A 14,011-nucleotide genomic window follows, 5' to 3' on the forward strand; every position below is an offset into this window, starting at 1 on the left:
CTCTCAGAGTGAGAGCCTGGAACGCCGATCTTCCATTTCCTGGCAAATGATCCAACGACTAGTAGTTGAGATGCCTAGATACTTGTAAGGCTCCTGCCCTGCAGCCTGGATCAGCTCTGTAAGGCTCAGGGAGGCTCCTGCCCTGCAGCCCTTGTTAAGTGCAAACTCGGTTAGCACTAATTTAGGGCTGCTGACCCCCAGGACCCTTCCCTCTGATTGGTTCTGGAGCTGCATTTAAGGAACTCCTTCAGCACCTGGGCCTTGCCGCACAACACACTGGTCTTCAGTCCCTGAGCAGTTCCTGTCCCAGTAAAATCTCTGACTTCCTTAGTTCCTGACACTGCCTTTGGCTTGCTCCTGGATTTCAGCGTCTGGATTCTCCCTGCAGATCTGCTTCCTGACCCCGGTTTGGCTTACTCTTGGACTTCATCCTCATTTTCGTTCAAACTCAGTTGGTAACTAGGTTTCTGATTCCCAGCTCCTGGCCCTGGCTTGGCATTTTGGTTCCCAACTTGTGGCTTCTGACCCCTATCCCTGCAACCCCCAGCCGGCCTAGTAGACCATGACAGTACTCAGTTCAGAGCAGCTGGTCTTACCTCTGGGCATCTAAAGAAGCTGAACATCTCAGCCGGGTTTTTCCAAAACATAGAAGCAATGAGAATGTGTCAGACACCTATGCAAGATAGGCAGAGTTTCTGTGAATCTGTTTCTTGAACTTAGGCTCTTAAATTCTATGCAACTCAACTCCCATTTTAGATACCCAAGTTTTTTTTGTTATGTGGACCATATTTGCTTAATGGCTCAACAGCGTACTCTTATTGAGGACCAGTTAGACTACGAAATGTTTGTATGCACATGTCTATTAGGTAGTATGTCTAGTATATATCTATAATGTCTATTATACAGTATGTATAATATATCCATGTTAATCTGTCCAATCTAACATCATTCTAACTCTATTACAAGCTAACCTGATAATTCTCCAGGTTGTCAACCCTCTATAGTAATAAGTACAGGGTATTGTCTTCATATCCAGCCATACCCTGTGGTTCTTTTTCTCTTTCTTTTGATAGTATTTGCAAGATGACACTCTACTGCCATAAGACTTTAATCTCCCAGCTATGAAAATGCGGACTGTCAATTTTTGTTTCAATTTAAAGTTTTCTTTGAGATTTTTTTTTTTATCCTTGCAAAGATGACTTTGAAGATGACATGAAAGCCAAATGGAGAGCCCCAGCTTTGATCGGGATAATACAACAAGGTTATTAAAGACTTTGGGCCTGCAAACTGACTCACATGCCCTGGAGTGGTAATAATTAATGATGAAAATTAATAATAAAAAGTCTCCGAGTCATGCAGCAAGTCAATGGCTCAGCTGACTGCAGGCATGAGAAAGCTTGTACTGAAAGGAGGCATTTTGGGAGGAATAAAGACTGAAATACATAAATAAAAAAGATTATCGCTGGATTCTTACAATTGTTTTATGAACCCCCCAGTGAATGCAAACAAGGACTAAATAAGAGACTTTCTTCCATAAGCTGACAATGAAAGGCTTGGCAAGCCAAACAGTAGTTTCTAGTCTTTCAGCAACAAAGTTTAAAGTTCAAAGCAGATCTTTTTTTTTGCATTGTTTTGTCATGTTTCTTCCAGCTGGTAAACATGAGTCAGGAACACAATATTGAGGGCCGGGGGGGAAGGAGAACTGACTGCTAAGCAGCAAGCTCTTTATTAGATTTAAAAAAGCCTCTCCAAGCCCATAGATGCTAACAAGAGCTCTGTTAATGTGATTTGATGTTACCTGCAAATTCACTGGCTCTACCACCATAATCAATCAAAAGGCAATCAAAAAAATAGGCATTAGGAAGCCTTCTTTGGCAATAACCAGGTGAAGTATAGAAAAGTAGAGCTGAAAGGGACCTTCAGCAATCATCTGGTCCAACCTCCCCACCAGAAGCAGGATCATCCTTGTACAAACCATCCTATATAAATCCATTGTCTAACCTGTTAGTAAAACTACAGAGTCAACCCCGACCACCACAAGGCATGGCACCCTAACCTGGCACAGTTAAGGCTGAGAGACAACAGTGGCCTACATCCTGCTCCTGTGAGTGTTGTTAAAATATGCCCAAGAGATCCAAGAAAGGGGGCCATGCTCACTGCTACAGAGGAAGCCAACAACCCCTACAGCCCATACAAAGCTGATCATGGAGTAAAATTATTTCCTGACCCCAAATATGGCGATTGATCTGATCCTGAGTAGAGAGGCAAGACTTTCTTGCCAGAAACCTTCAGGTTTAAGTCTCCGAAGCACTGGCACATCACAGTCAAAATCCCCAGCCTTGGCTGCAACCGACACCCAATGCTCCTGAGGAAGGCAAAAAAAAAACCAACCAAAGAAACCCCCCCCCTGCAAAACCTTAATGAATAGCAACAGAAGAGGGAAAAATAGCTTCCTGACCCATGAGGCAACCAGCAAAATCTAGAAGCATGGGAAATGCCCATAATGAGCATAGGCATAGCTACTCTTAGATCATCCTTGACCAAAGTTGGTCCACCCTCATCTTGAACATCATCAGGGATGGAGATTACACAACTTCCCTGGGCTGTTCTGTTGCCTCGCTGTTCTAACAATGAAGAGGTTTTTCCTGATGTCCAATCTAAACCTACTCTGCTGCAACTTCAAGACGTGGGTCCACATCCTGCTCTCTGCAGCAAGAGACAAAAGGGCTGTTCCTCCTTCTTTATGCGAGCCTTTCAGATATTTGCAGACTGCTATCATGTCTCTCCTTGAGTGCTTTTTCCACAAGTTGAACATGCTTATTCCCTTCAATGACTCCTTATATGAATTGCCTTCCAAGCCCTTGATCATTTTGGTCATCTGCCTCTGGACCCTCTCTGACTTCTCCATGTACGTTTAAAATGTGGAACCCCAAACTGTGTGCAATAGTCTAGATGAGACCTAGCCAGTACCAATTAAAGAGTAGTGCTGTGCAAAGCTTCAGTAGCCAAATCTCCAAATCTGAATCAAATTTGGAGACCCATTAAAAGGTCTGAATGGAATTGGAAGCCTCCAAATTGATTTGTAGAGATTCAGCCATAGACTATATAGGCAGTCCTCGATGATGCTGGACACAGCTGCCTCCAGCTGGTAAGTCTGTTGTGGTAGGGGGAATGGGGGGGGAGGGGGCAGATCAACACCCCCATAGCAAGGGAGGGATTGGTGCGAGGGCTGGGACAAATGGGCACCTGGACCTTTAGTTGCCACCTGCTGGAGTAACATGAGGCTGCTCATTTATGTCCCTAGGAGAAGACTGTGCAGAGGATGGGAGGTGATGTAGCAAAAGTAGATGAGCTTGCACCAGGGAGGGATGCAGCCATTGATTGCTAATAGGGGCTTCTAGAGTAGAGGGTCCACCATGAAATCCAGATAATATCTCCTTTGTCCTTTTCCCCCTCCCCTATTATTATACTAATCATTTCTTGTGGATACCATGAAAGAAGTTAGCAGTGAGGAGGGACCTTAACAAAGAGCAGGTGGTAGCTTGGCAGCTGGGCCTGAAAGGTCAGCCCATGCACAGAGGCAGAGATGAAAAATGCACAGAGGCAAGAGTGGGAGGAGGAAATGCATACTAAGATATAACTACTAAGGAAAGAGAGACAGAAAGGGGATGTGATAAGGAATATGTTTGAGCTGTACACTGGGAATAAGCCACATTATACACTGAAGACAAGGATAGGAGGACTGAGGAGGTAGATTTTTTTTACCATAAGGGAGAATGGGGACAATTTAAGGAGCTTGGAAGAGGGTTTTGTGTCGTTTTAGTTTGGGTTTTTTTTAGGAGGGTGAAGTTCAGCTACACTAAGCTTGAGTCATTGGTGAGCCATCTAGGACCTTTCAGAGAGATTAGCAGAAATTCTGGGAGGCAACTGAGACACCTTAATAACAGCCGGGCTTTTCCAAGGTGGGTGGCATGTGGTGTCCTGAGCTCTTAAAAATCTGCCTCCTGATTTTGTTACATAATTGTGAATGAAATAGAGCTAGTTGAAATTTCTGCATCCCAACAAGTTTTCAATAAAAGTAGCTGAGAGGCTGTTAGGCAGAGAGAGAAGATTGCAGCCTCCGTGGTCCTCTTTAGACTTGGTTTCCACCCCTAGTTCCACTTCAGCAGCCCTTCCAGAGCACAGAAGTGAGAGCACTCAACCCGAGATCTCCCCCACCAATGCAATAGTCCTCCCAACCCCAGAGGGCTTAACTAGGCATAAGCAGACAGGGATTGAAAGGCATGAAATTGGGCTGATGGGGAGGAGGAGGCCTCAGCATGTGTCTTATTTTTATTAGTTCAATAAGCTCTTTCCCTTTTCAATCAGATCAAACTTTCTGAGGGTCTCTGGTACTAGGCAGAGTTATGATGGAAAAGTACACGCAGAAATACCTGGGTGCACTCTGATGAAAAAGTGACATTTCCCACTGACTGTTAATCATGGGATTTGAAGAAACTGTTATTTTCTCTTTCAGTTAATAGATTTAATGAGCCACTGAATGCTAACTTACCAAAGCAGACTGGAAAAACATTGCCAAGACATCTTAGCCTGAAGCTAGTATTGGGGAGGGAACGGTGGGGGGGAAGAAGCATGTTACTAAACTAACAGAGAGCTTATGTAGCCACCATTTCATCATGTCATGTTCAAATATTAACCATGTACCAAAAACCTGGTCACTTACTGCCTTTCCCTGGACTAGGATCTCTCCAAGAAACATTCAGCGAAGCTGAGCTGAACAAAACCCCTCATTCATTACGGCCCTGTAGGATGCAAACAAGTTCACAACTTGATAATCCCTTTCAGCTCTTATTAAATCAGCAACGCACGGCAGGTGGGAAGGCAGGCTGGAAAGGAGAGACGGCTCTTTACACACTTTGCAATAAAGTATGGTTTTAGTCACCAAAAAGATTTCCAGGGCTTTCCCAGCCTGCCTCTCCTCCCGGGAGGCAGATTCCCAACCTCCCGTAGCAGATTACAAGAGCATCATGTTTGCATTATGCGGTGGTGATGATGTGTTTGTTCTTGGCACAGAGGGGCTTTGACCCTGTGGCGCTCCAGCAATGACAGTGGAAATCTTTCAGCCTTCACTTGGATTTGCAGCTTCCCTCGCTGCTGTTCGGCATCAGGATTCAGAATACAAGACTCTTTTGTGGCCATAAGGCTGAGATTTGTTTTCCATCAAATAATGGATTTACAGCACTTGGAAAACAAGCCTGCTTTTCAAACATGGGCTCCTTACAGTATTTGGAAGGTCATATCAGAAGTTAGGCATGGAGAGGCCCATTTGATATGTCTTAGCCCTGATTTTCTAGGCGCATATTTGTGGAGATGTCCTATTTATGGGCTCAACATATGGAAAGGTGTGAAACTATCAGTTTTTGGGGTAGTTTTACTGGCTGCGCGAATTTTCCCCACATATCTCCAGCACCGTGTGGCCCCAAGAGCCACCAATATTTAGCCATCCAGGCTGGCATTCTCAAAACCATTGAGCAATCTCAGTCGAAGCTGATGTTCAACGTTGGAGCTATTCAAAACACGTCTATGATTTTTTTTTAACTTCCAATGGTTTCAAAAATTACGTTTTTGTTTATTCGTTATTTGTCAACATTTCCTGGAAAGATTGTTGTGTATTTCATACGAGGAACTGAAACCGAAATCAGAAAATGATTCATGTTTTATATAAATTTAGAAGCAAACGGACATTTCTGTTGTTTAAGAAAGGGATATTTATAAAAATCAAATTAACAATTTTTAAAGGCTAGTTTTTTGTTTATTTTTTATCTTACAATGAATGGGATCAAAGTAAAGCTGTTCATTTTGAAAATGTGTGTTTGGAAGCAGGAATGTTCATTCTAGTTCTCTTCGTTCTAGTTAGCTCTAGTTCATTCACCATTAGGTAACAACATCAGGAGGCAAATTTTTAAGAGCTCAGGACACTGCATGCCGACCACTTGGAAAAACCTGGGCTTTATTAAGGTGTCTAAGTGAACACTAAGCTCTTGAAAATCCTCACATAGACTCCCACTGTAGGAAAGGAAGAGGGGAATGTCAGTCCAAAATGGTGAAACAGATGTATTTTATTACTGCTGGCATTGTATTAAGTCCCCATGCTTTCTCTGATTTCTTTTAGCACCTGTAATTCCACTGCCCACAAGAAGATTGGAGCTGTTATCCATAAGGAGTCTGACAAACTTCTGAATGGGGCAGGAAAAATCAAGAAAATAAAAGAGGACCATTTCCAAGAACTTATGAATTCATGCCAACAGATGCCACACAATTCTGGGAAGATGGTTTCTTGTAGCATTGTCAAAGGATGTTATGGCTACCTCGATCCGGAAAAGAGACCGTGCTACTGACAATGCAGGGGCAAATGGCTGTGATGAAACCCTCCCTAAGGCCATCGTGGGAGACTCCCTCCTGAGGGGGACTGAGGGCATGATCTGCCTCCCCGACTCCTTAGCCCGGGAGGTCTGCTGCTTCCCAGGAGCCCATATCCGGGACATTGCTGAGAGGATTCCAAAGCTCATCCAGCCCACTGACCACTTCCCTATGCTCCTTATCCACGTGGGCACGAATGACATGGCTCAGAGCAATCCCAGCTGGGTCATGAGGCTCTAAAGGGCTTTGGGAGCAGGGCTTAAGGGGTTGGGGGCATAGGTGGTGTTTTCCTTGATCCTCCCGGCTTTGGGCTATGGGCTGAGGAGGGAGAGAAGGATTGAGGTAGTCAACCAGAGACTGCAGTGCTGGTGTCATCGTGAAGGCTTCAGCTTCCATGATCACAGTCTGCTCTTTGGTGAGAGAGGCAGTGGTCTGCTGGGGAGAGATGACCTCCACCTCACTCCCCTGGGAAGGAGGCTCTTCTCTGCCAGACTGGCTGACCTGCTGTACTGGGCTTTAAACTAAGCTTGCTGGGGGATGGGTGGATAACCACCAGTGCAAGCCCACTAGGCAGCTGCTGCATAACCAGCAGGTTAGGGTACCCAAGGGGATCCACACCTACCCCAGCCCTGGAACGGCGTCCGCCCAGGAGTGCAAGGAAGCCTAGGGCTTCCAATGGGACACTCATGTGTCTGTACACCAATGCTTAGGGAACAAACAGGAGGAACTGGTCCTCCTGCTAAGCAAAAAAGACTACAATCTTATAGGGATAAGAGAGACCTGATGGAACTCCACCTATGACTGGGCCACAGATATAGATGGCTATACCCTGTACAGGAGAGATTGTGCAGATAAATGGGGGTGTAGCTCTCTATGTCAAGGAAAGCTACACATCCCTGCAAATTGACATTGGCACCCAGGGAGGACAACTGGAGTCCCTCTGGGTTAAAATATGTGGGGAACATGGCACAGGGGACATCATGGTAGGAGTCTACTACAGACCTCCTAACCAGAAACAAGAGCTAAACCAGGATTCACCAGGGAACTGGCTGAGGTTGCACGCTCTCGATGCATGGTTGTCATGGGTGACTTTAACTACCTGGACATCTCATGGGAAGAACACTCAGCCAAATCTGATTGGTCACAAAGCTTCCTCACAAGTGTGGACAAGCTCTACCTGACTCAAGAAAACTATGAGCCGACAAGAGGTAGAGCGTTGCTGGACCTGGTACTGGCCAAAGGGGATGATCTAGTCAGTGAGCTAAGAATCGATGGAAAGCTGAGTGATAGTGACCACGAGCTGACCACCTTTACTATCCATTGCAAAGCTGGCAAGTCAGTCATCAATGAAGAAGTCCTTGACTTTAGGAAAGCTGACTTTGACAAACTCAGGAGGCTCGTTGTTGAAGCCCTAAGGGACCACGACTTGACAGGAAGAGGAGCCCAAGAGGAGTGGTTGCTCCTCAAAGGAGCGATCCTGACAGCACAAGGGTTGTCCATCCCATCTCAGAGGAAGGGTAGCAAAAGGGCACAGCAACCCCCTTAGCTCAGTAGGAAACTTGAGGACCTCCTTTGCCTAAAAAGAGAGAATTACAAAGGATAGAAGGCTCGAATAACCACCAAGGAGGAGTACTCAGCACTGGTCCATGCCTGTAGGGAGCGAACCAGGAAAGCCAAGGCTGCAACCAAACTCCATCCGGCTTCGCATATCAAGGATAATAAAAAGTCCTTTTTCAGATGCGTAGGGAGTCGGAAAAAAAGCAGGGGTAACATTGGACCTCTGCTGAACCAAATGGGACAACTGATAATCGACACCCAGGAAAAAGCCAACCTGCTTAATGGGTACTTCACGTTGGTCTTTCATCAGCCCTGCCTAGCATGACACAGGATGGCCAGGGTAAGGGCATATTTATACCCAGCATCAGTACAGGCCTTGTAAAGGAACAGCTTGAGGGGCTGGACATCTTCAAGTCAGCTGGTCCTGACAGATTACACCTTAGAGTACGCAAGGAGCTGGCAGGTGTCATAGCCCAACCATTGGCAAAAATATTCGAAAACTCATGGCGCTCAGGTGAAGTACCTGAAGACTAGAAGAAGGCCAATGTGGTACCCATCTTCAAGAAAAGGAGGAAAGTAGATCCTAGGAATTACAGGCCAATCAGCTTGACCTCAATCCCCGGTAAGATTCTGGAGAAAATTATCAAGGAGACCCTTCTGGATAAGCTGGCTGATGGCAACATCCTGACGGATAGCCAGCACGGGTTTGTCATGGGTAGGTCTTGCCTGACCAATCTCATCTCCTTCTATGACCAGGTGACATATCACCTGGACAAGGGAGAAGAGATTGACATCATATATCTGGACTTTAAGAAAGCCTTTGATCTGGTGTCCCGTGATCTCCTCATGGAAAAATTGGCCAACTGTGGCCTTAGCTACACCACAGTCCAATGTCTGGGAAATTGGCTCCAAGGTCATACCCAGAGAGTAGTAGTCAATGGAAGTGAACCATTATGGTGCTCTGTGACCAGTGGCATCCCCCAAGGCTCTGTCCTTGGACAGGTTCTCTCTAACATCTTTATCAATGATGTGGACATTGGTGTCAGAAGTGCACCGGCCAAGTTTGCCCATGACACTAAACTTTGGGGCATAGCTTCCACACCTGAGGACAGGTTAGTGATCCAGACTGACTTGGATAAGCTTAGTAAGTGGGCAGATATAAACCTGATGATGCTCAAGACTGAAAAATGCAAGGTATTCCACCTCAGGGGGAAAAAAACGCAGCACGCTTATAGGCTTGGCAGTGCTACACTTGCTAGTACCACTGCTGAAAGAGACTTGGGGGTCACGATTGACCACAAGATGAACATGAGCCACAAATGTGATGTCGCAGCTGGTAAAGCAAACAAAACTCTGACTTGCATCCATAGATGCTTCTCAAGTAAATCTCAGGATATCATCCTCCCGCTGTACTCAGCTTTGGTGAGGCCACAGCTGGAGTACTGCATCCAATTCTGGGCTCCACAATTCAAGAAGGATGTCGAGAAGCTTGAGAGAGTCAAGGAGAGCCACGCACATGATCAGAGGGCAAGAGAATAGGCTTTATGAAGAGAAGCTGATGGGACTCTTCAGCCTGAAAAAGCGCAGGCTCAGAGGTGACCTGGTGGCTGACTATAAGTACATCAGGGGTGTGCATCAGGATGTGGGGGAATGTCTGTTCACCAGAGCGCCCCAAGGGATAACAAGGATCAACGGTCATAAGCTCCTTCATGACTGTTTTAGGCTGGACATAAGTAAAAACTTCTTTACTGTCCGAGCCCCCAAGGCCTGGAATAGACTCCCTTCAGAAGTGGTGCAGGCACCGACTCTGGAATCATTCAAGAAACATTTGGATACTTATCTTGCTGAGATCCTTTGACCCTAGCCGACTTCCTGCCCCTAGGGCAGGGACTGGACTTGATGTTCTTCAAGATCCCTTCCAGCCCTAACGTCTATGAAATCTATGAACGCCCCCTGTTACAAAGGTCAAGCACCCCGCACTAACCATCCAGAGCAAACACAGCATACAGGTACCACCACATTGGAAATTAATGGATCGAGGGAGCACAGATCCAAATTTCCTGTAGCTTCCATTGGGAATCCCACAGCGCGCTCTAAGAAAAATCATACTGTAGAGCTGCACAGAGGGAGACTGTGCTATAGGATACTTTATGTAAGGAGCATACCTTAGGCCAGCATCATACAGAGGTGTCAATGGATTTCAATCCGATCTAGTATATCACTCCACGCTGAGTATACAAACTAGCTAAATAGAGCACGTTTGTGGAGGCAAGGCCAAAATGTATTTGTTCCCTATGTCTTTTCCCACAAGAAGACCTGCAGAACTGGTGTACAAGCCGAGCAAGGTTAGGGAAAGGAGAAAAGAGTCCCCCTGAAGCTAAGTGGAAGCAGGTATCTGTTTTGATGGCATTTCACCAACAAAGCATGTCTCTCCACTTCTAAGGCAGATATTTTTATTTTGCCTTGTGCAGAATAATATAAAGAAATTGAGGACTTGCCCTGCCTTCGGTGAACTCTGGCGTGAGGACACTCGGGTCAGAGGCTCGGTATAGGAATAAAAGCGCACTGATCTCTTATTTATGGTGTTTGTGTGTTTGCGGGGTGCTGGGGAATTGGTTATATAAGCAGCACATTTTGGTTGGACTTTTTATGCTCTCAGTTGGAGTTTTTCTTCCCCCCCGCAGGATTTGTGCATCCGAGCCCTCAAAATGCTTAGAACTATCCAAGCCCGGCATATCAAAAGATACGGTCCTTTGCTTTTGTGCTCCGTCTGCTGGGACGAAAACTGCATTAATATTCACAGGATTCTGCGGGGAACCGGGGGGGAGCTGGAACTTGCCCGCTCTTCTCTGCCGGCACAACCGTGCTGAAGCGTTCCTCAGGGGAGTCTAGGACATTTTGCCCTGTGAGGGTTGAACTTCTCATGGTGCTTCTGGGAGCCTGTCTGGATGTGTTTGCCTCTAGGCTTTTTCACTTCTTAGAGCGCTGAGCCAATTTATTGGTGGAGGAAAAGGCAGACCCTGTACTTTTGTTGAACTGTAGATGAGGATGGGTTAACAATCAGAAACTGGCTAACACACACCACCCCTCTTGTCCCCCCCAGAGCTAATGATGGATTATTTGCTATGCCTGCATGGAGGGATGCATCGCTAATGGTATGCAATGCACTAAACAGGAATACCGAAAGGAAAACAGAGCTAAATCCAGTCATTTTCTATCATTTCCCTCCAGACGTAACCAATTTAGCAAAGCAGTTTTTAAAACCGCAGTAGGACTTTGCTAACTACAACATGGAGCCCAGTCTAGCAAAGCGCCGCAGCTGGCATAAATCAGCACAACCAAGGGAGTGACACCAGCTTACAACACACCGTTGAAGTATGAATTGCTACTCCAATCCATACCAGCTGAGGATCTAGCTCTCTTCTTCCGCCCTCCCGCCCCCACCGATACATGAATGAAATACAATCGCTGAAAAAAATGTATTTGGGGTTGGAAGCAGAAAGAACAATTTCACATGGCAAAAGCATCTGTTGTTGAACTTGACACAATGGAAATCAGAGCGATGTTTTAAAACATATTCTCACGGTGGCCCTCCACAGCAGAGGTCTCTTCCCTCACTGCAGCGAACGTGAATTTATTGAGGCCATTCATCCCCCAGCAAGCGCGGCTACTGTAATATATTTCACAAGTGAGAAAGGAATGGATGGCGGGGGGACAGCTTGCGAGAATCCAGAGCGCCGGGGGAGGAGGCTGATACAAATTTATGGCCACTGGTGAGGATGTGGCTTCATAATTCACAAGCACTGTTTCTCTCTTTAGCACAGAGAAAACCCTCTCCTATTAATACCGTGTGTTAACGTCCCCGCACAAAGTCCCATCTCAGTTACACAGGAGTAAAACCCAAATGACTGCACTGAAGTTGCTAGAAGTACCCCAGAAAAAGGCTTGCTTGTTTACTTGTAAAAGTTATGGCAGGTAAAAAGGAGTATTTTGGGGGATACAATGCCTTAGGACCACACACAAGGGTTTTGCAGGTTTTTTGGTGCTTCATAGGCATCAGCCAACCTGCTGGGGAAGTGGATTAACTCAAAGCTGGAGTGAGTTTTGCAGTAGGGGCTATGCACCCCATTGGAAATGAACTGTCCCCGCCAGTTCTCACACCTCCTGTTGCATCCCCACTGCTTCCCAGGCTGCTTTGCTGCCCCCTTGGGTTGACCCACCTGGTTACCCGCATCTCCTGTAGGTCAGATGGCACTTCCCCATTTAAATGCTGGCAAACAACTTGGTGCGCTCCTTTGTCATTCTGGCTGGCACTGAGCTCACACAGTGATCTAGTGGTTATGCCCTATGCTGCTGCATGGCTCTGGCTTTCTTTGGCCTTTGGAGAGAGGACCAGGTCTCACCCCATTTTAACGTGATGCTGGAGGAGATATCAAACCCAATTAAGGAGAGAGAACACCTCTTGGACGCAGAGCCACAGCAAAAGAAAGCAGAATTATGAACGTGCCAAGGTTAGGTACAAGACTGCTAGCAGACCTCCTATGTTTGTGGCTAGAAAGGGCCAACTGGGGTAATCCATTATCACTCCACTAAATATTAGCAGAATGGTACCGAACCGATTTATACAATCTCAGGCTCCATCTTTAATGAAGTGACACTTAGTTGTATCAGCTGAGATTCTGGCCCTATTAAGAAAAAAATCTTTATCGCTATCTGAGAAACAAGATCTGTTCTAACACATCTTCAGAGACCGTTAGCCGATACTTTCCAAACAGGTTGGAGACTCACGTGTGCTCTTCTTGGCCCTGGGAGGTGTCCGTGGTTCCCCCGGGAGGGGCAAGGAGATGGATACCAGGCGCTCGGGGTTTTGAGCGTCTTGGCACACAAAGGTCCCCACCGTTCTGAAAGTCGGCTCCAATCTGAAAAACACAATCCCCGGGACAAACGATGTGCTATGTCAATGATGGGCTGTCATTGCTGCTCCAAGAAGCTGGAGTGGAAAAAGACTAAAAAGTGAGGGAAGAGCCCTCCACAATCTCTTCCCTTTGTCTCTGATGCCATTTCTTCTAGGGACTCGCTAGGTAAAGGAGGGAAGGATACTGAAGATCCAAAATGTTGAAATTTGATTTTTTGGAAAACTGAACTTTGCCTGTAAAAAAAAAAAAAAAAAAAAAAGGAAGAGGGAAGCAGCATGTAAAAATCTTATTCCCCACAAAACAGTTCATTTTCAGCCAGGCCGCCAGCTCTACCTCTGATACAAATTATCCAGGGGGTCATGCTAGATGATCTAATGGTTCCTTCTGGCTTCAAAATCCTATTAATCAAAACCTACAAATCATTCCTCCTCTGAACATCCTCTGTGCATGGCAGGGTCTGTTTGGTAGGGTTATAGCTATTAATAAACTCCTGCTAACAAGAACAGCACCAGAGATTTCTACCTTCTCTCCCATTATAATTCAAATCATTACCTAGGGCTCCTCTCCCTTGTATCAGTCTCCAGCTTTACTCTGCTATTTTTTTTTTAAGCAGCAAGTAATAAATTGCCAGACATCCCTCAATTAACAGGAGGATCCTGCTCTGAAAGAGGATTTCCCTTGGTCTTGTGAGTAGGCGTAATTGTTCAATGACTTCTGGTTTCTCTTTGAAGTGTGTGGGAGAGCAGCATCCTATTCTGCAGCCGGGTTGTGCTGATATATCTGCAAATAAGAGTACAGCACAGAGGCTTATTAGCTGGTTATTAGGGATCCAGACAGCTCGGCGAGTGCCAAAGCACCCAGACAGGGAAAGCCCGGGTGGAATGGGTCTGATGCAGGAAGAGCGAAGGTAAGGAAGTCCTGGGTTAAGCCGCAGGACTGTCGGGAGTCCAGTTTCTAGGCCAATCCACTGTAGACTCACAACTTAACCATGCAGGAGCTGTGCCTTTCTCTGACCCTGGCCCAGAGCATGCAAAAGAGCAGACAGCCCTTGGCTCCTGGTGCATCCACTGATTACAAATAATCTGGGGTCACGTGTTAGCACGAACCCCCCGTGCCTG

Source organism: Alligator mississippiensis, chromosome 1 (genome assembly GCF_030867095.1).
Source record: "Alligator mississippiensis isolate rAllMis1 chromosome 1, rAllMis1, whole genome shotgun sequence".
Lineage (NCBI taxonomy): Eukaryota > Metazoa > Chordata > Crocodylia > Alligatoridae > Alligator > Alligator mississippiensis.